Source organism: Protopterus annectens, chromosome 6.part0 (genome assembly GCF_019279795.1).
Source record: "Protopterus annectens isolate FY-2018-M chromosome 6.part0, PAN1.0, whole genome shotgun sequence".
NCBI lineage: Eukaryota > Metazoa > Chordata > Ceratodontiformes > Protopteridae > Protopterus > Protopterus annectens.
The window spans coordinates 590463936-590488480 of record NC_056737.1 but is presented as its reverse complement, the minus strand read 5'-3'; positions in this window follow the sequence as shown (position 1 = coordinate 590488480).

Here is a 24545-nt window from a genome sequence, read left to right as displayed (position 1 = left end):
TTGTAAATGTTTAATTTCCCAGGCCCATGCTTACATTTATCAAGCGTATCACAACTTGTTAGAGATTTGGGATGCATGGCTAGGCTTAAAAAGGCCCTTGTATTTGTTAGCCTAGTAAACACCTATGAACCTATGAACCAATAATACCTTGTACAAGACTTCATATGAAAAAAAACTCAGTGGTATCGCAGGAAATTATGGGATCAGTATGTAGATTGCGGATCCTCTGGACATAATGATTTTTATTCTTCAGTGTCTAAAGGAGTTCATATGGAGCACATATTATTGCAAATGTGTCCTTTAGCATGACAGTACATTCTGCATATAAAATTCAATATTTGTTAAATTATTATGTTTTGGGGATCCTATTTTAATGACTTGTCAATACAAAGGACACTGTTCTCAATGAGAAAGATTACTTTACATCAACCTGAAGAAACTGCAAGAAAGGCCCAGCCAAGCTGGAATCTTAGCTTCACTGTGTAACACCTTAAAGTCTTGGGCATTACAAATCCATATAGCTGAGACACTGGTATGTCCTTAAGAGATCATTTAACTATATCCCATGGGCGTCCTCTACAGGAGGTCTGAGGTATTACACCATGAACATTCTAGCTTGGATGGGTCTTTTTTGCAGTTTTTGCCAAATGGTTTGTCTCTGTAACCTTTTTATCTTTTGGTTTGGATTTCATATTACTTGAAGGACATGAGAGGAGAGAACAGAGCCCAAACTAATTAGGCTTGATCATGCTTCTGTCTTTCCAAGTGCCTCTACAGAAGTCTTTACTGACTCATACAGGACCAGTAACATATCTCTGAACCAATTGATCTGGAGGTTAGAATTTTAATTTCTGACAGCAACTCCTTTTCCACTCAATTGTAAATACCTTGAGGGAAGCCAAAATGTATAATACAAACAAAGCTTACATTCAGGAGTGGAAGAGATTTGTTTCCTGGGTTATGTCACACATTTTAGATCCTTTGTATTATTTCATTGCAAGGTTATTAGACATTATTTATTCATTAATAAAAGTTCATGTTTGCAAGTTCTGTTTGTCTACTAACCCTCCCAAGGAATGTAGTACCGCTACTGTCCAAGGCTTAAAGGAGGTATTCACTTAAAACAACTACAAAGATATTTTTCTTCCTCTAGGATCTGAATTTTGTGATGCAAAGACTGACTTTGTCACCCTTTTCAATGAGCAAATGCAAAAGAGTTAAATACCTTTCATGGAAAAAAGATGTAATAGTTGCTGTTGCATCTAGTAAAAGGATTTCAGAATCACAAGCTCTCATTACTTAAGACAAACACATCTTCCATGGCTAATATCAGCAGTGACTCTTAGCCAGTGTATACAATTGTCATTTTTACCCAACTTACCACAATGAAGAACACCGTTTGCATATGCTGAATGTGCACTGGCAACTCATCTATTATATTATAAAGTATAACCAATGAAATCTGAAAAACTAATAATTTTTATTTCATTCTATAAAGAGTGAGAAAGCATATCAATCAATAAGCAAACTCTGTCTAAATGATGGCCCGTGATATTGCCTTTTGCTATGATAGATGTAATAAACCTCTTTGAGGGACAATAAAAGCACATTCCAAACTGATGTTCTTAGTTACTAAATTTTGGCTGAGATTTGAATAAGACAAACCATCAGTTACAAATTAATCTCTTTTGATTCAATCTTACATTATTCTTCATGGATAAATTCAGGATCTGTCATAGTGGGGAGAAGTATAGAAATCTCTCAGTTACTTCAAACATACAGGTTTTGAGACCATTCTCTTAGGTATGTAACTGAAAGAAGTATCACACAAAAATATAAGGGGAACTAAATATAATTGCTAAAGGAATAGACTTCCTATACATGTCAAACAGAGCACCTCACTGGCCCTCTTCAAGAGAAATTTTGATGAGAGGATGGGAAATAGAAAATTCACCCCGAGGATCACTCCAGTGGCTCTACTTGACAGAGGCACTGGAAACTATGGTCAGGTGGAACTAAGCCAGGGTAATCCTATGGGGTAGACTTGTAAAGGCTCTAGAGCCATTAGCCTTGTACACACCTATGAACCTATGAAATCCCATGAATGTGATGCAGTCTCTGTTACTAAAAGGTCAAACTAAAGCAGTATTGTTAACAATGATACCTAGAATGAAAGGAATGTAACTAGCAAATAGAAGGTGAAGGAAACACTAAGCCAAAAGAACTGGGTTAAAATCATTTTACATCAAAAGGGAAAGGAACAACTATCATTAATATGTTCTGTAGCTGAAGGTAAATAACTGAAGAAATGGTTTAGGTGTACATATATAAGTTCAGGGCTAGATAGTTAGGCAAGGGTGATACAGGAAAAATGAAAACAAAAGAAAATAAATAAAAAAGATCTGATGGAAAAACGATAATTTAAAGAATCAGTAATACAATGTAGTAGATGTGATCTTAAAGAAACCCACTTTCTAAGAATAAGTCACCCTTCTAAATAATGATGCAACAGTACACTTTAAATCTATAATGATTGACTTTGAATTAAAATTGATATGTATTGTTAATTGTTGTCTAGATGAAAGGGGGAAAACAAAATAGCATCTGTGTAACAGCTCCTGTCTGAAGCTTTAAAGAAAGGAAAACAGTTTTGCAGAAAGTTGTTTTAAAAATGGTATAATAACCTACAGGAAAGTTATATAACCTCATCCTCAGAATAATTCAATATTTTTTGAAGAATTAAGAAAACATTTCTCTGTCAGAACAAGTACGTTTTGATTTCCAGGCTCAACATGCTGAAATAACTACAAAAAGAGACTTACATCAAATCTAAATTCAGTACAGAAACTCTCACTCAAGATTAGAATAAAATGGAAATAACAAAAAACAACTGTACAAAACAGCCTGAGCTTCTTAACGATATGGTTGAAAACCACAGTTCCCCACTACAAAACATGAAATCTTCACTTAATGACACAGATGGAAGAATGAGAAAAAATAGTTTTATATAGAATTTATTATTAAGCAGAGTACAAGATTAACCATCAAAATAGAGGATTTTGAAAATATACAGAGAGGAAATAATCTATGAATCTTTGGGGTTTCTAAAAAGACAGAGGACAGTGATATGGTGACATTTTTGACTACATGAATATGGCAAATTCTAAAAGTGTAAGATATAATTTTTTTTGGAATAAAGAAACCTCTCAGGGAGCAACTGGGAATCCCATTCATGCAAATTCTGCAACTTAGCGTTGAGGATCAAGGAGTGGTTCTGGGTACTAGAAGAGTTAGCTACAGCTCTACAAACAGCTTTGAAGTTTGATAATGACTCTGCTAGGAAAACACTTGAAAAAAAAGAAGATAATGTTTGCCTTTGCTCAAAACATTGAAACTAAAAATAAATGAATAAATAAATGAATACATAAAATAAAATGTACTGTATCCAGCTACACCTAAGCTTTTCTTTACAAATGCATAACAATTTTAGTACTCCAGAGTAAGCTGTTTCATATGTCAAAAACAATAATATCACCCCAAGCAGTGAAAAGATGGACTAGTCTTAATCATCTCTGAAAAGATTTTCAGAGAAAAATGTCTGGTTAGAAGCTACTAACAAGAAACCTAAGATTCCATTTCCTTCTATAAGCATCAAAGATAAAAAAAAGAACAGACTTTCAACTGTATTATGAACAGGTCATAGCTAATAAGTTTTACTAATAGGTTTTAAAAAAAAACTAAGGTGTCACAATGTGTTTTATTCTAAGTAGATAGGATTGATATTCAGGAAAATATATAACAAAAATCAATTTCATATCACTTAAAGGATGATTGTTTTCCCCAAGCTTAGATAAGAATATTTCTACCTTCATATTAGTGTAAGATAAGGTGACTATGATCTGCTAAAATTGTCTTTACATAAAAATTTATTTAACTGTCAAAATAACATTTCACCACCTTATACTCTTAGTAGCCAACAATATAATTTGTTCATTTATCAATTTTAATCAAATTAAATCTTTATAGTAAATATGTGAATTTGCCATGTTACTGAAATATTTAAGTGGTTGGCAAACTAACTGGAATGGGAGAGGGAGAAACTAGAAAAAGAAGAGAAAGAATAAAATAAAAAATAAAAACAAAAATGACTGTATGGACATGGCGGTATGTAATTTCATGGGCCAGATCCCAAAATAATTGCTCTCAGTGTAAAGTGATTTACTCTGGTGTAACCTTGTCCTGATTCTAAAAGACTTGCTCTTGCTGTAAGTGTCTTACTCCGGTGTGAGGTTTTTCTATAAAGCAGGCTTACAGTGAGGACCAGATTCCAAAAAAACTTGCCTTGAGTGTAAGTGATGTACTTCGGTATATACACTGAAATAAGTCACTTACGTTACTTATTAATAGATTTGCAAATCAAACCTTTATTGTAAAACTGAAAGTTCAAAAAGGAGAGAAAATATTTATGGAAATTGTCAAAGAAATTGATAAAAATGTATCAAGATGTTTTATGTCATAAAATGTTAACAGCCTTAGACAAAAGTAAACTCAATTTGTATGCTATAAATGCAAAAGGAATGTGTAATATAATAAACAAAAATTTGATAAAAATCTAATCAAATTCAGTTGGTTAGTGGCATTAAGAATAACAAGACAGTTTCAGATGTAGAACTGAATAAGAGTCATATACCAAAAGACCAAGTGAAAAACAAACTATAATGGATTTTATAGTAGTAAAAAAATAAACGTAAAGTAGCTCTCAGTGGATGGAATAGCTGGATTAGACATAAAACAGGTAATAGGTCAAAATAAGTAAATACATACATAGATAATACATACATACATAAATAAATAAATGAAGCAGCAGGTATCGATGGTATCATCTCTGAAATCTACAAAATCATACCCTCTAATACTGGACAGTTTTTTCATAATGCACATGTAGACATGCAAATGACTAAAACAATTACACTATTATGGAAGTGTAACACCTATCTTAAAACAGGACAGAGATTTCATGTGCTGCTCTGACTGTAGAAGTATATCACATTTGATCATAGATTATAAAATGTGCATATCTATATATACGTAAACAGAATAAAACAACATATTCCAGAATTAATAAAGTATGACTAAACAGGTTTTATATATTCAACATAGATAAATGCCAGCCCAAATTAAGTGAATCTTAACTTTACTACCTTATGCCAGCAACAAGGAATAAGAAACTGAATTTATAAACTGACATATAGAAAATATTCAGGAAGTTGGGAATACTTATTTACAATTTTAGAAGAAGCTGGTGTTTTAATAAACACATTTGAATTAAACAAAGAAGAGAACTGGATAATCATTCAAAAAGTTAGATTTCTTTTATATGAGCAAAGTCTGAAGAGGTGGGAATAATAGGTGCTAACAAACTAACTAAACTAATAAAATATAACTATAGAGTTGTGTATAACAATAAGACTAGTAGTTCAAGACTTCTGGATTTAAAGAAGAAGAAGAAGAAGATTGATACAGAGAAAGACTGAAATTGAGGACACATATTGGAACTTCATTTTTTATGGAGATCAAGACAGATTCATAGAAATAGGAACAAAATTAACATTTCATTTGGTAGCCATTGTAACTATCTCTCCCTTATAGAGAATTTATGCTTGGAAGGTATATATATATATATATATATATATATATATATATATATATATATATATAGTTGTTTTCATCCCTGACTGATTAAAATTAACTATTGTAAAATGCTGGAAATGTAACAGATATAAAAGCTGATTGGAACCACATCATATATGACTATGTAATATTACAGGATTTTTGGCTAAAGGTTCAGAAACTTGGTCAAATTTTATGGACTGAGAATTTCTCTCATTGCAAAGATAGGATTTTCAATAATATCAGTACACCTATATGTATTAAGAAGTGCTATTATCATTTATTTTGGACAATTATAACTATTAAAAAAAAACAATTACAAGAAAATGGTTACAGAAGACATCTCTTTCATTTTTGGGATTTTTTTATCTTCCATAAAATGTGTTCATGATAAAGAAATAAAAATACTTAAAGTTCTACCACAAAGTCAACTGGCAATATGTTTTGGCCCAAGTTATTAGAAATATTGTAGACAATAGTAAATGGGATAGTACAACTAAGTCTTTAAACTTTAAGCATGTTTGTTAATTTAGATATTAGATCTGTTTGTAAAGTGATTTATGGAGTTAGTTTTGTGGGAGGAGGAGTATTTATTGGCACCCATCTTGAGACATGGGATGATTTTCTACCGCAGATTTGTGGATGACCTTCTGTATGGGAAGGTAGTAAAGGTGAACTTATGGAGTTTTGTGACTATATAAACTCCACAACCCCTTTTTTGAAATGTACCATGAGTATGTCTCATACACAGATTGACTTTCTTGATGTTAGTGTCATCAGATATCCCAATGGATCCTTAGATACCAAGATTTTTAGGAAGATGTGTCACAGGAATACATATCTACATCGGGGAAGCATGCACCCCCCACATATTTTTAATAAATCTAAGACTTATCAGTTTCTGTTCAGTGTTCATAATGAATTTGTTGCGTTACTGGATAGTATGTTCTTTATAACGTAAATGATAACTGCACCACAACCATTGTCTTTTTATACAGCCTCAGCCGTGGTGCCGCTTCAGGATTTTTCACTGTTTTTGCTTCATTTTGACCTGAAACATCTTCAGCGTGAGTAGGATATATATTTTTCTGTTTTTAATAATGTGGTTAAAGTCCAAAGGTTGAGGGCCTCCAGACTGAATGCCAATGAAACAGGGTTTATAGAAGAATTAAATGAGTTAAGGGGTAGATTTAAAGAAAGGGGTCTAATGCTCAGGTGGTAGATATTATCTTGAACAGAGTCTCTGGACAGAGAACCACACAAGGTAAGCCCTATTTTTCAGAAGGGTCTTGGAAGAGCAACAAGCAGACGGCTTCAACACAAGCACAAATACTCCTAGTATATTCCAGTAACATTGGACAACTAGTAGAAATAATGAAGAAACTTTGGCAAATACTGGCCATTGACCTGGAGGTTTGTGCCATAGTTGGCAGTAAACCAAATTTTGCATACAAGAACAAAAGATCTTTGGATGTTATGTTATCCGAGCAGGGTAGAGAGACCCATAGCTGATAGAGAGAGCTATGGGACTTTCCCTTGCTCAAGATGTAATTGGTGCAGTTATTTAGACACTTCTGGACCTTTACACACCCTGACACACGGGAAACAACTGCAGTTCAGGACCATCACTGACTGTAACACTTGTTATTTAGTATACTTGGCTATGTGCAAAGTATGTTCTAGTTTTTTATGTAGGCAAGACAGATAGATGACTACTGGACCATGTTAGGGAGCATGTTTATAATGTCAGCCATTCCATTCTGACCAGTGCATTAGCCAAACATGTTGCACAGCACAATGCTGCACATACATTTAGATTCATGGTGACAGAGGTGTTGCAGATAGATCCACGGGGTGGTGACATCAGGAATAGGATAGAAAATGTAGAGTTAAAATGGATCATCAGGATGAGAGCCACCAGACAGAAGGGGCTTAATGATAAGGTTTGTATTAAACCTGTTCTTAGAGCAAGGAAACTCCATAAATAATGAAATGGGAGATTTATTCCAAAATATGTAATTTTCTTTAGTTATTTTTAAACATGTAATCTTCTTTATTTGTTTTTATAAGTGTTTTATATATATATATATATATATATATATATATATATATATATATATATATATATATTCATGAGGGCACACATATATTTTAACATAAAGCTGTTCTATGGTTATTTTTGCTCTGATGGGTGTGGATTTTAGTTTAATCAACACTTGTTCATTACTTGTTAATGAATTCATTGTTTTCATTGGTCTATGGTCTTTTAAATAGTCATTTGATTAAACTGAATTTTGTCTGATGAAGCAATCATTTGCACTCGGAAAGCACTCACGTTAAACATTTTTTGGATTACCTTTGGAGTGTATTTTTTATGGTTCCAGGCTGCTTGGGTTTGTTCACCATATATTTCTTCTAATTGCTGTTGTGTGTTTTATCATTCTTTTTGGTGAACAATGTATCTGTTTTGCTGCAAATTTTATCAGGTTATAGTTATATGTTTAATAATTTGTTATAAGAATACTTTAAAGGAAAATGAATATTGCCTGCACTTGCAGTTTATATGCTATGATATAAACTTTGTTACTGCTATTGCTTGATATTTAATATTAACCAAAAAAATATGTAAAAATGCTGTGCAGATAAATATATTTCAGAACTAAGACATATACGATCAATGATAGGACAGGAAAATGTCATACATAATTAAAAAGGCCAGGCCAGATGATAAAGAACTTGGATAATAGAACTAGGTATATAGTTGAGTTAGAAGTAAATGGGAAGTAAGAACAAAAAAAACACTGCGAGGAAGATAATTAGAAAAAAGAGATTGATAAAAACAGTTTAATCCTTTTTCTCCTTTCAAATAGCCAATTAGAGATGAAACAACTGAGCAGTATATATTTAAGAGAAATAAATTTAAATGGAAAAGATGAAGAATGGAATTGACAATATGGACAAAGTATGTTATCTTCTAAAGTCTCACCAAGGTATTCAGCCCTCTGTGAATGATGACTGTAAAGGTTCCATGGCAGGGATAAAGCACTGAGTAGAGTGCACTCTGTGTTGCATCTGAGGCACACAGGCCTATGAATCATGCATTGGCAATATGCAGATGCACAAACAAGATGATTCAGCATGTGGAGGCACACTGCTAGTGGGGGAAGCATGCAACAAAACTTAGAAAGCCAGTAAAGGGAAGGGGGTCCTCCATCAGCGGATGGAAGGCTACACCACAGAAATAGTAAGCTGGTCCACTCACTACCTCCTGACTGTTCCCATGGGAGAATGAGTAGACTGACTGGGTTAATCAGGCAGGAGTGAATGGACCAAGGGGCTTTTACCTAGCCCAGGAATGCTCAGCCCTCATCCTCCGTGGAGCAAAAGACAACAAAGGCATTAGCAAAGGTACAGGAAAATGAGGTCTAGGTTTGTGCCTGTGGGATTCATAGATGATGTATTCATGCTTAAGACCCTTGCCACAGTACATAAACCTTCACAGGAATAACTACCGAACATCTTGAGTCTTGTACACAAACAACATGTGTATGTTTTACAGTAACTGGACCACTGCAAAAAAATCCAAAATTCTCATAGACTAGTAAATGCAGATTAAAGCAGATGTGAACTAAAAAAAGAAAATAAAAACGCACAATAAAGCAAATATTACGAAATAACAATGTATGGATAGATTAATATAAAAGAAATGATCATACGCTATATATACAATAGCCATTAAAAATGAGAAAAGAAAAACGGATATGGCAGAAAACTCAGGAATAAGTTGAACACAGACAATATCTAATGTGTGTATTGACAATTAAGCTGTTTGGGACACCAAAGAACTTAAAAGTGAAAATCATTCATATCTGATTCAAGCAAAATTCGCCAGTTTTAAGTATCAGCTTTATCTGTGGGGGAAGTAATAAAAAAGTAAACCAAAAAGTTTTGTGTTTAATACCCCTTGACAATGTTATGAAAAATTGATATAGCATGGATTCAAGAAGTCATATTCTGTATAAAGTTGTAGATCTACAAAACACAAAACATGTTTTTTCAAGAATGTAGTATTGATAATTTTCTCCATTTGAAGTTTACACAGTGAATGTCTTGCAGTTAGTGCAGAGGACTAAAGCTCTGACTTATCAGTGAGCTGCTTCCTATGTCAATGGTACAGAATTTGAATCTTTCCACCTTCATTTGCCTACTGTGTGACTTTGAGCAAGCCACTTAATCAGACAGTGCTTTGGGGAAATTATAAATTTGGGCTAGGTTCTTTAATGGTCTGAGGGACTTGATGTGCTTAATTGATTTAATAAACTAGAATGATAGTGTACATTTGTTTGTTTCATCACAGATGTAATGGCACCTCAAGTGTTTTGCATTTGTGTAAAAAACTGATGTATATTTTGGCCTGATTCTGTTTTAGAGTGTACTGCAGTCTATGTTATTTTTTAACGTGACAGTTTAATGTTCAGCTACTTCATTAGTACAGAATGGAGAACCACCAATTTCAACATCTTCAAGGACAGTTTAACTATATTATCTGTGCACGGACTTTCAATAAATCTATTAGTCTCAGAAATTTGCAAAGCACAATTACTGCCTTCTAATCTTAGTAAAGATTCATTGTTTCCAGATGAACTAAATGTGTGCATAGTGTGAACTGAGGATACCAGTTTCCTTCCAAATCCCAAAGACATTTATATAGGTAAATGGGTACTACTACGAATTGTCCTTGTGAGTGTGTGTGTGTGTGTGTGTGTGTGTGTGTGTGTATATACATGCATAAATGCACATATTCATGTTAACATGTAAGGTTGCCAGCTGTCTCTCTTTGTGCAGGACAGTTGTGTCCTGAAAAAACAAAACATAAAAAATAGTGAATTTGCTTAGATTTTCGGACAAAAAAAACTGTTTCCCATGTTTCCTGTAAATAGTTAAATAAAACAATTATTTTGTATCTGAAATACCTTAATGCTATATGAAACAATACAAACAACTCAACTTTTACAAGAATGAGTTTTATTTTGGAAAAACGTCAAGTCTAGTTCCTCGCACTTGTAGGTTTGATTTGACCTTCAGAGTCTCACTTTTCCATAAGAAATGTCACCCTTTGGTCATGTGAAAAGGTGGCAACCCTATTAACATGTGCTTCCATATGTGTGCCTTATGCATGTGACTGTATGAGTGCTTGTGTGTGTGTTTGTATGTGTATGTATCCAGTACTGGACTGACTTTCCATCCATTACAGGTTCCTACTATACTTCCTGTTACTTGCCAGGATAGGTATCAGCTCCCGGTGACCCTGAATTGGATGAAGTGAGTACTGAAAATGAATGAAAGAATGGAAGTGACAAATACTAGTGGAGAAATACAGTTAGACACTACAGCTGTGTTTTGATAAAATCCTTCATAAGAAATATGTAACTAGTGCAGCTGATGAACTGATATGTGAAATCATGACATTTCAGTAATGTTAATGCAGAGCATTAAAAATTGCAATTGTATTGAGTCATAAATTATACAAATCAGTATACAACATCAGTTAATGGTATGAAGTTGTACACTTTTAATCTGAGGTCCAGTGTAATCTTGAAGAATGCATACATGAATACAAAAGTGGTTTGAAGTACAATAACAGCATGTACTTAGGTTGGCATGCTTTGTGTAGACACTTGATTAATATGAACTACAGATACATTAATAGCCCTTATAACCAAAAATAGTGCTGTCATTCTGCATAATTACTGAAGCCTTATTTTAACTTTTACAGCTAAGGTGTTGCTCCTAGTCATGTTATTTGATGGTGTCTAGGCTATGTGTATAAGGAATATCTCCCTAGAGAATTTTGTTGTCATGCCCACACATGCATATTATAAATTCTGTAGTTACTCTGGGTTTGATACTTCTGTTCCATTTAAGACATTTCAGTTCTTAAAAATAGGCTGCCACTTTGGAAAACATGCTCATTACGACATCTTGTAATTCCTTCAGCACAGGAGTATAAGAAGAAGGTAGTAAGGATCCCTTTTTATACATATAAAACATTCACAAGGGATACAGCACATAAACAATAAAACAAATATCTATTTTTGATACATTACACATAATGAGATGAATTAAAACTATAAAAAACTGTTTTTTCAGACCAGTTTTCAAGTACAGCAAACTGCTATTGTCTCTATTTTTAACTTCTTTCATTTGGAAGCACAGTATTCAGACATGAATTATTTGACATGTACAGTGGTAAACATGATTCCATTATGACTGGCCATTCTTATATTGTTTTTATTTCATACAGAATGGGATTACTACATCTGCATTTCCATATAGGTTTTATTTCACTATCTATCCTTTCTCTTTCTGTCACATAATATATCACTCTTCTTTCTAAATCTTAACTGGGTCTCTTTACACAAGATTACAATAGTTATTAAATTCTTTAGATTTAGAACTTTGTAGGATGCTTATCTTGTTTTTCCTAAAGGAGGATTTGAACTGAACTAATTCACTATGTTTTATGTAAATATTACAAATAGCTACGTACAGATTTTAGAGTTGGTAACTGTTTCATTGTATTCTGTTTGTTATTTGACATTTATGTGTTTGTGATATTTGAAAAGTTCAATAAACTATTATTTGAAAAGAAATTAAATCAAAATTGTTTGCTCAGAGTATTCATTCATCTCTGTGGTCTTCCATAGGGATAGGAATTTTGACAATGTGCATTGTTAGACATCTCCTAGGCTGGATGACTAAAAATATAGGGGAAAAGTTAGAAAGACCAAGTCCTCCTCAGCTTTTTTTTTTTTTTTTTTTTTTTTAGAGCTTATGTTGCTTTTGTTTTCTCTACCCTCCCATATACATGTCTGAAAGTCTCTGAGAATGAGACTCGCATAGAAATTTAGAAAGAAGCCCAGTGATAATGGTAGGGACTATGGTAAAAAAGCCCTGTTTCCATGATGCATATAATGGTGATTCAGAGACACATTAATACCTCATTATTGACTAATTTGCATGTTTCTGAATTACTGTTAACTACTGCAAGTGCAAATTAGCACTTTCCTGTGGCAGCTAACACTGGCAGCTCATACATTGCAGTGACAGAAGCACCCCCATGCACTCTTCCACACAAATTCAGGTAGTGAAAAACACACCCACCCATCCACACCATACGTGTTTCCGAGTTAATAGAACATCCTTGATGTCTCTTCTGAGTCCCCTACCCTCATAAATATCGTATTCTTACAGAGAGTTAATAATGTCAGACACTGGAATTCAATTCCCATTGAAGTTGTAGACTGGTACTTGAGCTTTTGCTTTATTAACTTTTTAAGCGATTCCCTGTAATAGTTTAAATAACTAGTAATAACCTGGTGTTGTCGGGTGTATTTCTTTGCTTTTTAGTGAAGCCTCCTCCACTGATCCTTGTGAGCATTGGATTGTGGCAGGCATTATGACTTTATACTTCTTATACTGCAAAAAAAAAAAAAAAAAAAAATTCTTCACCAACAGATTAGTTAGCATAGTAGGATAATGCCACTGTTTTCTGTAAAAAGGGTTCAGGTTTTGAATCCTTTTTCCTCCTCATTCATGTTACACAATTTTTAAAAGACTTATTTAATATGTCAGTGTTTCCCTGGTGACTAGAGGTGTCATGGAGGACTAATGTCCTCTGTATGATGTGGGATGGTCAGGAGTTTGAGTCTTTCTGAGTGCCTTTGTAGAGTACCCTGGTGTCTACTTTGCCCGAACCCATGTTGTCTGGTGTATTTTGTTGTTCTCACTGATAGGTGCTATTAGGGAACAAAGTATTTAATGAGTTCTCCCTGGTGGCTAGTGTTCCCCTGACCCTTTATGCCATTAAGCAAGATATGAAAGACTTTTCCCTGTCTTTTTTGTTTTTTTTTGTTATGTACCATTAATGCATGATGGCTTCAGTTAGACCTGGTATCATGATGGCATCAGTTAGACCTGGTATCTAGTGTTCCGCCCTGACCCATGTTATGTGTAAGTGCCATTAAAGCACAATGGTATTAAAATTATCCCTGTTGTCTAGTGGCTCCTCCAATCCACATAATGAGAGAATTATCCCTAATTTTTAATGGACTCCCATTCTTACAATGTTTGCTTGATAGTCTAGGGGAGTGTGGAGGTATGACAGCCTCCAACCCACACATACATAGATACACACACTCACACCCTAACATACCCTCTCACTAACTCCACCTACTTTGACACACACTCATAAATACAGGCCCTCACATGCACACACCCCATAACACTACCTGACAGCTAAACTCCCCAGAAGTTACCACTACCATGATGGATGAACACAGCCTTTTGGCCATGTTCATTACCATGTCTGGGCAGGAGTAGCCATGCTAATTAATGCAGCTGAGTAATTATCTGAATCACTTGGCTGCATAAATGCCTTATTGCATGTATTTCTGGGGGAGAAAACACATGTCTAATTAGCATATGCTTCCAGGAATGCCTCAGCATCTAGCTCTGCTGTAGGTACAGCCCGCCATGGTGTTAGATGTCTTTGAACAAAAAGCACCATGGCAGGGCTGTGTCTGGGAATGAAAAGGTTACCACAAGGTGTACACATTTTGTTTACCTCTCTGTAGCCTTTCTGAGTTCAGCCCTCTGTTACCAAAGTTGTGGAATAGTTTGAACTATGTAAGAAACTCCAGTTTGAATTACAGGAAACAAGGATTTATAGAGTTGTTACATTTAATATAAATTGTTTCAAAGGTTTTACCAACCGATTCATAAAGCTGAATAAAGTTGCACAGTCAAAGACGTGACATGTTTAGTTTCTCAGGAGTTTGCAAAGTACTGTTGCGGGATTTGGGATGGAATATAGTTCATACAAAAATCATATATATTTTTCTTATATTGATCTTGCAGCTAGACACTTCCCCAAACTAAGACTGACTCTGTAATATTTCCCAAGCCTTATCAAATAGACCATGATACTGTTTGCAAATAGGGGGTATGTGATTCACTTTGGATGATATAACTCACCCTCCCAACTTAGAATTGTCTAAGAATTAGGTTCAAGATATGATGCGAAGTTTGAAGTGAAGAAGACAAGGTGAGTCATGGTTTGGTGTCTCTAAACATGGCTATTTTTTTCTGTTTTGGAAAGAGCCAACCTACTCTGCACTTTGACACTATGATGAATATTTTGGAGTCAAGACCCAAGCTGGGTGAAGACCTAAAATTAGAAAAGACCACTCACCCATATTAAATTGTTTCTTTGTATCAGAATTCACATCTGCTTTAGTAGTAGAGTTTTTAAATATGTTATTTGACTTGCAGGGATGAAATCATACTAGTCTGCACTGATTATGTTTGGCAGAAAGGGGAAGTCCTAGTTGCTAATACAGAACCAAACAATTTTAATTAATGTTTAAAACTGAGCTGGGTCTGTAAGACATCAGCAGTTCTTGTCTTTGCTTGGTGTGGGTATCACCAAGAGTCTCTCTCCAAAGAACATTCATATGCTTCTGGAAGATGAGTAGGATAACATTCCTGAGGTTTTTAAAAAAATGTGGAAGGGATGTTATGTGAGACCGATGCTTTTCTCCTCCAAGGCTTATATATTTTTTTAACATGTACCAAAATATTCATATTTGGAACTCACGTAGATATTTTCATGTAAAATACCCTCAAGTATTCCCAATATATGACTTCACATGGGTTTGTCTTTCAATTCCTTCTACTCCTCTCTATCCCTTTGTCTCCTACTGATTTGAACATTAAGCACCAGGGGGGAAAAAACTGACAATAACACTGTGTGAGCTGTAATGTTTTTGCAGCAAACATGAAAATATTACAAAAAGATGTCAGAATTAAATCATTAAAATTAAGTGGAAATCAGTGTAAAAAATGTACTGTCTGTAATGCTGTGCCAGACATCTTTTTGCAACTTATTGTATTGAGCACTTTAGAGGGGGGCCTTTTTGCTATCTGTCTGAATGCTGAGACCCTGCCCATTAATTCCCAACTGAATAACAGCAAATTATGTCATGACCATTGTGCAGATAGCCATCAAAGGATTGTAACTTATGTGCTCTTACACATCCCCTTCAGACAGAATTAGGGTTACGGGAGTGGATGTGCAGTGGCTGCAGTGTGAAGATATCGCTCACTTCTGCAGGTGACACATTAAGGGGAGACATGCCCAGAGACAAGCCCTCATCAACCTTCCCTCTGCTAGTTAGAAGCTGGCATTGTCTCTTCATTTATCTCTTTCCCCAGCTGTCTCTTTTAGCACCAGACTTGTTAATCATAGTCATATCATCTAGGTCATAGTCAAGGCATCGTCAAGGCTCATCTCCTCACACCACAGAGTCGCCTCTGAATGGAGCATGTATGTCACTAGGGTCATTAATCAGAATTAGTAAAGCATAAGATAAAAGAATTGAAGTAGAAGATCTAAAGAGTAATACTGATATCATCTAGCTGTCCCCAGAAGTTATGATGTCATTCAAGTTAATCAACCCGGGGGCAATACAGCACTCAACCATTCCAGATACATTACTGACCTTCCCGTAAAAGAGCATTAGAGGTCAGTACACCAGCAGATGCATAAGGCTTAAGTAATCATGAGACAAGGAGACAGGTTTTCCATCGAAGCTTTACTTACAAGTGCCAACATTCCATCTAGTCGCATGACTCAAATGCTCAAGTTGATTTTCCTTTTTACAGCTATACTACATCCCCCCTTTTTTCTATATACTCTTTTTGCTCCCACCATTAAGCCTCCCCCATTTGCTCTCTACCCTTTTTGTTTCTCTGTGGTGCAGACTCCTTAGAATGATGGGATTGAGAGCTATTTGGAACCCTACCCACTAGGGAACCAAGCTACCCACATCAGCATAGAAAGCCACAATGCCATCCCCTGCAAGTGCATGGTCTCATGCATTTACTAATGAATACTATCACCCAATGGTGGATTAGTAGGCTTCCTGATCTACTGTATCAAGAAACACGACAGTCTGAGTTTTCCCTGGTTTGTTATTAAGGCCCCTTCCAGTGAGATACAGCTCAAATCTTTGGATCTAGGACTTCCCATTTTCTGACAGCTTCCCTTGTATCGTCACAATTTTGAGCTAAAATGTTGAAGGTGAATCTTCACAAAAATGGAGGCTTGAGTTACATGTGCATAACTTCAGGAAAATATTTGTCTTGTGTGTTCTGTGAATAAGGGGATTCTTACTCAGTCAAAATTTATTTATTTAGACAGGTATACGAAAAAAAAAAATGAAAAATGGAACATACACAGTAAGCTACTATTGACAGTAAACTGGACCTGGAAATCAAGGGCCTCCATACAGGAGTTAAATCAATCACAGTAAATGAACTATGTAGTTGGTACCACAGTAAACATAATATGAAACAAATGATTAATTCCAGCATCTCATGTTCAGTCTTGACGTCCTGTAATGGCTTCCAGACACAAGTTTTTACGTTTCTACAATAGAGGCATTACTGTATAAGACATGATCAGTAGGGGCATAAGGCCTAATCCTACATGAAAAATTAGACAGAGTTGTTATTGTATTAAAGCTTTTCTTACGAGTGCCAGGACATGCCCAATTATATGATTCACTTAAAAGTTACTCCTACTTCTTAAAGGTACAGTTCAGTTTTTTAAGTCACATGCACCCTGCCCAGGACTGACTGAGTTAAATATGGTATGATGTTAGTAATCTGAAAGTGTATGTTACACTTTTGAATCTGAAAGTGTAAAATGACTTATTATTCTACTGGTTAATTGCAGAATCTTGACTGACAAGTGAGGCATCTGCATGGAGTTAATGGTTTACTGTAAGACATTGAGCTCTAGAATGTGAACTCCTCTTTAAAATGGTAGCCAGTAGTTGTTTTTCATTCATGATGATCACATTTGGAAAAATAATTTGATGTGCTTTCAGAAAATAGGAATTGCTGTCAATCACAAGGAGCTGTTACACCCATAAACATTATCATTCAGCAGACCATTGGGAGGGTGGCCTAATGGTTAAGGTGTTTGCCTTACAAACACAAGGTATAGGGTTTGAATCTCACAGGGGATAATTGACTAGGCTTAAAAAATGGCTCACAAAGGCAGTTAGCCTAGTACTAATCTATCTATGAACTATCTATGACCTTAACACTATTGATAATAATGAGATGAATTTGTTTCCTTAACTTTACAGTAATTAGCCATATTATCCATATTATATTTTCTTAGCTATTTACTTTTAGTCACCGTCCGTTTAAGCATATAGGTTTTGTTGTGTCCTGATGCTATAGTTAAGGTGCTTTCTATATTGTCAGACTGTGTAGCATGCCTTATAATTGCTGTGGTTAATTACAAATGTGTCTATTGTTTTGAACTTTAGTAAATTTACTTTAATGAACATCAACTGTCCACAGATCTAGGATTCTGTACTAACAAGTATCCCAGTCACTGTAATTAAAAAAAAACATCTTTATTGAATTAACTTATGACATAGGCAACTATACATTTATATAAATTAAAACAAACCATATTAACATATTTTCAGTAGTAAACATAATATATGACATATAATCTTCTATACAGTCATTGTTAATTGAACATTACATAATTCATTCTGTTCCATGCTTCCCGTAAACCTCATTCCTCCTCCAAAACATTATTTTGCATGTATTGTTTCTGCAGTTCCTGTATTTTTTCTATTTAATTTGCTCCTACCCTTTTATAAAGATCCCAGTTCCCGTTATTTTACCTTTGTCACTATATTCACTACTTCTAATATGGTTGGTTTAGACTTGGGTTCACAGGTTCATAGGAGTTACTAGGCTAGCGGTCCTAGAGCCCTTATAAGCCTAGCCATGTTAATCCTGAGTTGCCCCAATTTTCTTTGGTTAGATGGACATAATTCACAGAACAAGTCTATGCTCATTGCTCAACACCAACTACCCCTGTCCATGAGGGACATGGGTGCCACTCCTGGGGTGAATTTGCTGTCTCCCATCCATTTGTCTAGATTGCACTTGAATAGGGTCAGTGAGGAGCCCTGCTTCACATGAATTGGAAGTTTATTCTAGAGGAGCGACAATCACTGGGAGATATATCTGTCCCGCCAGCATGTTCTGTTTTTGTCACAAACTGGTTAAGATCCATTGGGTGAGTGACTCTTGTGCCATTTGATGTGCAGATGTGCAGTATTTCCATCAGGGCAGGTCCGAGGCTGTCCTGTATGCAAGGCACAAGTCATCTCTTAGCAGCCTATAAAATACAGAGTACAGTGACAGGGATTTCAGTCTAACCATGTAGGTCAAGGTTTGGAGGTCCTGTATTTTCTTGGTGAGAAACCTCTATCTAGCTGCTGCAGGTGTCTTTGATTGCCATCTTTTAGTAATTGCTTTTGGCAGCCACCAGACTTAAACTTAGGAAGTCCTTACTATGTCTAGGCAATTCAGATCCTGTATCACAGCTCAAAAAATAATTATTTCTGACAGAGTAGTTTACGGGGAATTTTCAATGTCTACCAACTCATTGCAGTCCCAAAACATATGTTCCCAATTACCTCTTTCTTCCTCATCACAGTTCTAACATTTGCAATCTACCTGAGAAAAAATTCTTTGGAGTCTGATTGGGGTATAAAAATGTCTGTTATATATTCCCATTGTTTCTCTGTGGATTGTTTATCCAATCTCTCTTCCCAATCCTTTCTAACCTCCTCTGATTGATTCCTATAGTTATCATGTAATATTATGTGCCCTACTAATTATCCCTTTTTAGCAGCAGCTTCTGTTCAAAATTTAACTAAAAATTCTACCAATGCAGGTCTTTCACCTAGGATTCCCTCATTCCTTTCTCTTTGTCTTGACAGGGAAGGTAGTCTCTAGCTTGTAGTCCAAATGTATTGCTGGCCTCTTTCCATTACATTACCTTTCCCTTTTTAATTATTAGCTCCCAATACCCAGTGGCTGTAAAACTTATGCTAGAACAAATACTTTGCAGGTGGGTAGCTGATGTATGTAATAACACCCTGATCTAATTGTGGACATGCTGAATTTTTCTCTTAACAGTGCAGCACTGGTTTACACTGGTTTATTATTTCCAGTTACTGATATGTACAATCTTTTCCATGTTAACTTTGTTTTTTATTGCAGGAATCTATGCTACCAAAAATAAACAAATAAATAAATAAATAAAAAGTATCTGAGCCTCCTTGGCTAATTTCAAAAGGCCAAAGGTTAACAACATATCCCATAGTGATTTGTTAAAATGCAGTTTAGTACTTCAGGTATGTGTCTTTTGAAAAGGAACAGAAGAGTTGGTTTTAATAGCAACAACTTCTGAAACAGCAAGGTTAGTTTTAAAGAGCTCCTGTATTAGGTAGTCCTGACCAATGACACTGGCGCATTCATGGCACACGGAATTCATTTGTCTGTTCTGTATGCTGGCACTATTTGAATTAACACTTCATGAAAATAAAATATGATTTTCAAAGGTATATTATTTGATAAGACTCTGGTATATGTAAAACAGAGAATAAAGACAAGATAGCCTTCACTGCTCTGCTTTGCTGCATTGTATGTCTACACAGTTCAGGCAGCTGTCCAGAATGTTTTATATAACTGATGTTTTTAATGCTAAGGAAGTGTAACTCAATGTGGTCTAGGTGGATTTTTTGATTAATATTAAGACTTGACAAAACCAAGTACAATTAAAGCCCTCCAGGAGTTTTAGAATAATAATCACATTCTCCATAAGGCATCACTGTTTGTAATGCTTATATCTCATTTCTCAGCTTCATGTTACAGTGCATAAAGTACAGTTGTGTAAATAAATTACTATAACAGTAGATGTATGAATGATCACTGGTGCAGTAACCTAACCTGCATCAGTTATATCCTGCATAAGATATAACAGCTGGTCAGCTTCCAAAGCTTCAGGGCATCTTTCTTTTCCCAAACCATTAATCAGCTCAAGCTGAGCTGACTAAAAAGGCAGAGTTGGGTGCCGAGCCCTTCAGAGCTTTCATGCCAACTGAGAGATGAAAACTGAACCCTAAGAAGACATTGCTATGAAAAACAAAAAATAAACATCCACACTTTGGCATAAAAAACACACCAAAAAGGGAAGGAGCAGCTACTGTAGCAGTGATAAGTTGAACATCCGCTGTTATGGTAAGTTTATTTACACAGCTGTACTATGTTCTTCGTATTAATCACTGCTGCAGTAGCTTAAACTGTATAAGTCAATTTCCACAGCTTAGAAAGACTGGGAGGTAGTAGGGGAAGGGTCCAGGAGAACCTGGAGAATGGTTCTCACAAAGCCTGACCTACAACTGATGAAGGACTTTAGTTTGTAGTGCTTTGCAAAACTATGTATAGAGGACCAAGTTGCTCCTTCAAAAATACTTTTACAGTCCAACTCTGTCCTAAAAGCTATAGATGAGGCCAAGGTCCTGGTAGAATGTAGAACAGGTAGGCCCTGGAAGAATAGGTTTGTTGTGCTGGGAATAACAAAAGATAATAGCTCAAGACAAACATTTGGAAATAGTCTGCTTTGGCACAGGTTCTGCCTTCTTCTTACCTTCACAAGAACTGAACAACAAATCAGAAGTTCTGAAAGATTTTGTTCTTTAAGATAGTATCTGAGTTGTCTGTGAACATCCAAGTTATGAAGTGTCCTTTATCCATCATTTTGTGGTTCAGGATAGAAGAAATGGAGATGGATAGTTGGACTTAAAGTAAACTTGGATTATACTTTAGGCGTAAATGAAGGATTAGTTCTCAAGGCAACCATGTCTCTGTGGAAAATGAGATAAAGCTGACCCAACATAGGAGCTTGCAACTTAGATACTCTTCTTGCAGACATCAGAGCAACCAGTAAAACGTTTTCTATATTAAGAACCAGTAGTCATTCAGATGAGCTCATTCAAATGGAGCATTAGCTCCTCTAACACAAATTTAAGATCCTGAGGAGGAGGAGCCGCAAGTTTTTGTGGAGGCCTCTTATGCAATACGCGTTTCAAAAACATTTTGATATGGGAATGCTCTGAAAGAGGAGAATCCATGGGCAGACATGCTGAAATGGCCAACAAATGAACCTTGAGAGATGAGTAAGACAGGCCATAGGATTGTGACACACACAAATATTGTAAAACCAGAGAAACACTAGCCATGAATGGGTGCTGGGTTTGTTGTTAGAACAAACTAGAAAACCTTTTCCATGGGTGCTGGTTTTGTTGTTAGAACCAACTAGAAAAACATTTCATTTGTTAATATATGATTTTCTAGTAGCAGGCTTTCTTGCCTCCATTAGGACTGCTACACATTCTCAGTAAACAGGTGTCTATCAGTATTAAGACTCTATCATCTATGCAGTCAGTCCCCCTCAAGAAAATGTTCAGCTTAGTGCTTTTTGAATCTAGAAATGTACAGTGCTGTCTGACTGTAAAGACAGATTATTATTATTGCCTTCTGCTTGCCATTTCAGCAATGCCAGTAGAAGCACATGATGGCTAAGGTGATAATAAAAAGACTAGAAGCAATGCAGAGGGGAGGTGGAGAAAGAAATTGTGTCTGTGACTCTGATGAATATGGAGTTTATAGTCCAGAAAATCTGTATATCGCCAGAGATATGGACCTCTTTCCCTCACTGAATATTTCAGAACTATGAATAACAGAGTAGATGTCTGAAATGACAAATCAGTGCAACCAGAAACTTGATATTTTGGCACATATTCTTCCACCAGTGCTTTGAGGCCACTGTTTGCTACAGATGAAGTGACAATAGATCAGCAGCTGACATCTCATCTTTGATATTATTCAGAAGTTTTGCTTTAGGTTTACTTATTTTATATGTTTGTACTTAGTCAACATATTGTTTCACAGATATTTCAACACTGCTGCAAGGGATACATTTTCCTTAACACTCTATTCCTTCAGCAGTGGCATGATGCATGACGTATGCAGATTTAGACTCTATAAGAGTGGGGGGTTGTAAGTCGGTGCTCAAAAGAAGTTGGGAACGGAGGATATATAATTTGACATGAGAAGAACATACTGTCATAATCAAATTTAGCAACATCCTTTAGCTGCATAATTCTGTTATTACTCTCCCAATTTAATGCCACACTGCAATAAACCTCTGATTCTCCAACTTCATCATCAAGACTTTCACTACATTTTATTAAGGAATTATAAAAGAGCATATAATGCAGAAAATGAAAAGCTGGTAGAAAATAAAATATAGAAGTAGAAAAAATAAAGGAGTTAATGAGCTTTTTCCAAGGTACAGTGCAAAATGGACTAAGACTTAGAAGAACAGGAAAAGGGAGAAAGAGGAGAATAACTTTCTGGTTGATAACAAAGTTAAAAATATATTGAAAGAAAAAGGTAGTGGAATAACAGGAAAGTAGACCATTTAGATCAGTTTAAAGAGAATTATGATACATATATCAAAAGACCAAACAAAGAAATAAGGTGGGTTAAACCTGAATTTGGAAAAGACTGGCCTTTAAGACATAGACAAGAGACAAACCTTGTTTTGATACTTAGGAGAGATGAAGAAAGTAGCTACTGCACAAGGTGAGTTAAAGTTGGACAACAAGAGTTAAGGAGTAAGAGAAACCAGGTAAGACTCTTCATAACTTATCTGCATATCTTACTTTGAAAACTGGGGGAGGGATGCTTGTTTGGGAAGGCAAAATTGTATGCAATGGTAGTGGGTAGACTGATGGGCTTTTGGAAAAACTGAACAAGAGGTCAAGACATTGAAGAATAACAAAACACAACACATGATGGTCTTCTAAGATTTTATAAAATCCTGCTTAGTTTCTTCTCAGTTCCTTTGCTGATACTTTCAACTTTCCACTTGCTGTGTGATAGAAAGAATGAAAACAGGAAATGATGCTGCCATTGTAAAGTGCAGTATATGCATTCATTTGCAAGGAAGGTTATGGAAAATATTGCAATGGAAAAGATGATGAATTACCTTGAAGAGTAGATGGCAATCAAATGAATGAGAGGTAACATGTTTTTTTTCCTCAAAATTTTTTTTTATTTTTCAAATACATTTGAATGAATTCCATATTATTTATACATAATATCTTAAATAACTATGTACACTATTTACATTAGCCTGATACTATAACATATCTTAATGTATACAGTTACTTTATAAGTATGTCCAAACCATTATCAGTGTCTGATCAATTACTGTATAGTGTCATTCAACGATAAGACTTTTCCCCAAGGGTTGTTGATAAATGGCTTTGGATAAAGTTTTAGTTTTTAATTTTAATTTCTAAAAATGCTGTGGTCTTCAGTAGGCTGTAGAAGTCTTCCAAAGTTGGTATTGTGTTTGTATTCCACCTTCTTGTTATACACTTCCTTGCTATTGCAAGTATAGAGCATACTAGATACATGTTTGACCTATTCAAATGAGGACCTTCATTCACATTTAATAATACAAGAGCTTTAGTTAAGTAAATGATTTATTAAATAATGCTTATATAAAGTTATTAATACCATTTCAAAATGGCTTAATTTTAACACAATCAAAGAAAATGTGGTTCCAATCTGCATTGTGTACTTGCTTACATCTCCAACATATTCCTTTTATGGAAGAACTAATTTTACTAATTCTGTCTGGGGTTAAGGATACTCTGTGCAAGCATTTCCAATTAAAAACTTTGCAGTATTGTGCAAAGGATGCATATTTTACTGATAAGATATTTGTTTTAATATCTTCAGTTAATTGTATTGAGTGTCCTTTTGTTATATATTTCCAATATGAGGTTTTGGGTGTTGTTTTATAGTTTATCAATATTTTGTAAAATTTTGAAATACTGTTTCCCATGTCAAAG